This window comes from Anoplophora glabripennis, unplaced genomic scaffold (genome assembly GCF_000390285.2).
Source record: "Anoplophora glabripennis isolate ALB-LARVAE unplaced genomic scaffold, Agla_2.0 scaffold80, whole genome shotgun sequence".
NCBI classification, from domain to species: Eukaryota; Metazoa; Arthropoda; class Insecta; order Coleoptera; family Cerambycidae; genus Anoplophora; species Anoplophora glabripennis.
Genome location: NW_019416401.1, coordinates 619,038 through 623,122, shown reverse-complemented (window position 1 = coordinate 623,122; position 4,085 = coordinate 619,038).

The window sequence follows — 4,085 nt, the reverse complement described above, 5'->3', positions numbered from 1 at the left end:
TTTATACAGGGTGATTCATTAATAATGGGACAGAGCTTAAGGGCATGTTGCTGACCTCAAAATAGAGCGATTAAGCCAAATATGCCTTATCCGAATGTTGCTCCTTTTCGATCTACAGGGTGTTAAAGTTGAAAAAATATTTTCGATTTTTTTAAATATCTTGAGCATCTTTGAACGGATTGTCTTGAAAGTTTGTACACCTATGTTTTCTGAGGTGGTAATTACGGAAATGGTAACTATTTTGCAATCACATCTAGGATGCGCTAGTTGTAGTGTTCCGTCGGAGTAAACATATGTCAAACTTTTTTGTCCTTCAAAAATCTGAATTTCCAATGAGAAATTATTAAACTACGTTCAATTTTAAATAAAAAAGATATACCTGTTAAAAATCGATAAACTTAACCGTTTTCGAAATAAGAACGATTTACTATTTCTTTACAAAATTATTTGTTTGAACGTACGCCTTTAAATAAGATGACTTAAATGAAGTAGGCCGCTGTCAATGAAATGTCATGTATTATTTATGTCAATTCTAAGCAACTTATAAATACTAGACAGTTTAGTTCTTCTTCGTTTGTGATTTTTTTCATTAAAATGCCGCGTCATAATGATTATTCGTTTGTTGAAATGAGAAACATGGTATGTCTGTATGCCCAAGAAAATTATTGTGGTCGTCATGCAGCAGCGAGGTACTTTATACATAGGGTGTAATATAAGTTTGATTTCTCAAATATCGTAGCGAAAAATGATTTTTTTAACTTTTTTCCTCGGAATATTCATATCCCGTCATTGGATAGGTTAACCTAACCTCAAACTACCGCACGGATTAGCCGCAAACGCATACACACTTGGGAGCTACAGCATGTATTTTTACCAAATCTAATAAATTAAGATACATTCAGGGAATTTTACGAGGAAACTTATTATCCTTACATGAACAAATATTTAACTCTATTAAAACATCTCCTGCTCGACAGCAAAGAGGCAAACGGGATCTTTGGACGCTTCACGCCAACCTCAACGAACGCTCGGGGGTGTGGATGTGGTGCTGGCCGATTGTCCTCCATCGGAGACGAGATATGTAGATTCTTAGAGATGTGGGAAACGATATAATTTATTTGGTTGCCGGTTGCACTTATGTTTTCGGTGATACTTCGCTTTACGGAGCACAGTCGAGTATTGTACTATGGTGTTTTTTATCACTGTCTTCGAGTGGTAGGCTAGGGCATTAAAGTTTACGTATTGGAGGATTTAGAGCTTGAAGAGATTTGCTTGAGATTTTAGCTTGAATTAAATTTTGCCTCCTTGGAAGGCTTGTTCTACCGTAGGGTGGACAACACCTGGATGGTAGAGTGCTATGAATCAATGGGAGCTTCGAGCTCGTGAAATTTTTAGGAGAAAGTTTTTAATTTCGAATTTTTATAAATTATGTAGGTATTTATTGAAATATTTGTATTAATTCAGAATAAATATGAGCGTATTAGTACATTTAACAGCTTATGAAATTTGGAGCGCACAATATGTACTGACTAGGATCCATCACTGGTTATTGAACTGGAAGATATCAGGGCTGACGTTCGATCACTGTCCTCGATGGGTCCCCAGAGATCCTACAGCGAAGTCCGCCCTAGGTCTGGATCATTGGCCTCTTTGGATTTTACGCATCTTTGGATTTTTACCAACTGCAACTGACGATCGACTCGTATCCTTGACATGGTACTTTTGTTGTAAGTTTGTGGTCCCTCAATTCGAAAGCTTTTCACTTTCCGAAATTCGGAACTGGGGTAAATTTAATATTTTCGCTGCGCGTTTCACAATGCATAATATTTTTCATTTCGTGCGCATCATTCGCGGTTTAATTTTTGTTGCTGTTATTTTGGATTAATTTAATATATCCAGCAAAATAAGTATATTATTTTTAAATAATTAGGTAAGCCTTTGTTTGTTATACATATGTATTTTGAATATTTTAACAGATATTCGTCTTATATAGTCCAATTTTAATTTCTATGGCTATATTTAACCTGGTAATCAAAATTATAACTGTCTAAAGTTCACTTTGTAGTAGGTAAGTAACAAAAATATTGTATGTAAAACTGATTATTGTTTTCGTAAATCCTCTCTTGAACTTGATTATATTTCTAAGAAGTCGATTAGAATAAGCAAAATACACAAACAACATAATCCCTGCTTTTTGACACAAAGTATGTTCCCGTAATATACATATAATGCAATCTTCAAATGATACTGTACAATCTAAATGTTATCTGTAATTTCAGTAGCGACAGATCTTTTTAAAGTATATTTTTTACATATTAACCAAATTATAAAAAGTATGCTGTCTGTTGCTTTCGATTATATCATATAAAATCTGAAAAGTTAAGTTAAATTGAAATTTAAAAAATATCATATTATACAGGGTCTCCGCAAACTGAGGACACTCCAGGAGCAGACTTCTGAAGACAAAATAATGCGATGTAACCAAACTCACGTTAGTCCAAAGTTGATGACTAAAAAAATACAGGATGTCAAATTTAAAATTTTTAATTCAAAACTCTTAGAAACCTTAGGAAAGTGCTAAATGTACACTTAACTTGGCTGTAGAAGCTGGGCGCTGCAAAATGTACTTGGTAAGTTTGGCTACATTGCATTATTTTGGATACATTACATTATTTTTCTTAGTTACATTATTTTACATTATTTAGTATTTGATATACATTATTTGTTGTTTGCTTTTCATTATTCCTATTTGCTATTTGCTATTTACATTAATTTATATTATTTTTGATATTTGCTATTTTGACACACAATTTCGGGACACCCTGTATAAAATATACAGAACTCCATGATGTCGTGGCTAGATTTTTAACATTACAAAACAGTTTTCAATAAATTGTAAACACTTATTTGTAATATTTTAATATCCCGAAATGCCATTTCGTTGCTATTTCAAATTTCTATGTAGTTTGTATAAAAATTTTATATCTATACAATAAAATTCATGTCACGAAAGATTGAATCAGAAAATTTTAGTTTATTTATATTACACCAAACTCTGATAGGCATCACGTACTTACTTCTTAAGTAATATTTCTGTTCCTAAATTTACAATCACATGCCAATCTAAAAAATAACATCATCAAGTCTAATGAGGATTAGGTTACATTTTTATATACAATTCGCTAATTAGAAGAGCACTTGTTATTATATCTTAGAAGTGTGGAATTATTGACGAACTTCTAATGACGTAAATTACATTGATAAATACTAGTTTGAGGACTTAAAGCCAATTGATTGTAGGATACAAAAACAAAATAAACGTTCGTATGATGTGAAATACTTGGAAAAATTTTTTTCGTTTCTCCACTCCAATTATTTTTTAATTGACTTATATTTATTACACACATTGTCGACATAATCTGAGATGTTCCTCCCCCGAAAACTCTTCAATTTTAGCCCAGTCATTATAGACATGAAAGAGACTGTTTCGGAAAAAAATACTATTAGAAGTTTCTCTGCAGAATATTGTTCGGAAACCTGTTATAAATAAAATATCAAAAAATCAACTCGAGGCTAGTTGGGAACCTTTCTTTTAACAGTGGTCAAAGTTATGGAAAAGTGGTTTTTTGACTCACGTAAAAAAAAGTATTATTCATGGCGAAAAAAAGTTTATACAAAAAAGGTAGGTATTAAATAAGCCTATAAAATGAAAAAAGTCCGATTAAATTCCGATAATTTGTACAAGAGCTCAAAAATGGTCGAAAATTGCCGTTTTTTCAATTGCTAAAATTAATGCAATTTTCATCGCATACACATGTAATTCAGGATTTTTGAGGCTTTTTGCACCCTTAATAAGTGGTAAAAATTTCAGCTCGAAAGCTTCATTGGTTTGGCGTTGGCGGAATTTGTTATCTAAGAAGATGCTATTTTCAATTCATTTTTCCCAAGCTCACAGGCGTTGTAGGGTTTCGATCATTAGTTGTTTTTGTACCTAAATAGTTGTATTGACATATGCATTTACTGATAATTTAATTTTTCAAATTTAATTTGTTTAAAAATGACTGAAAAAATGTTAATATTTATTA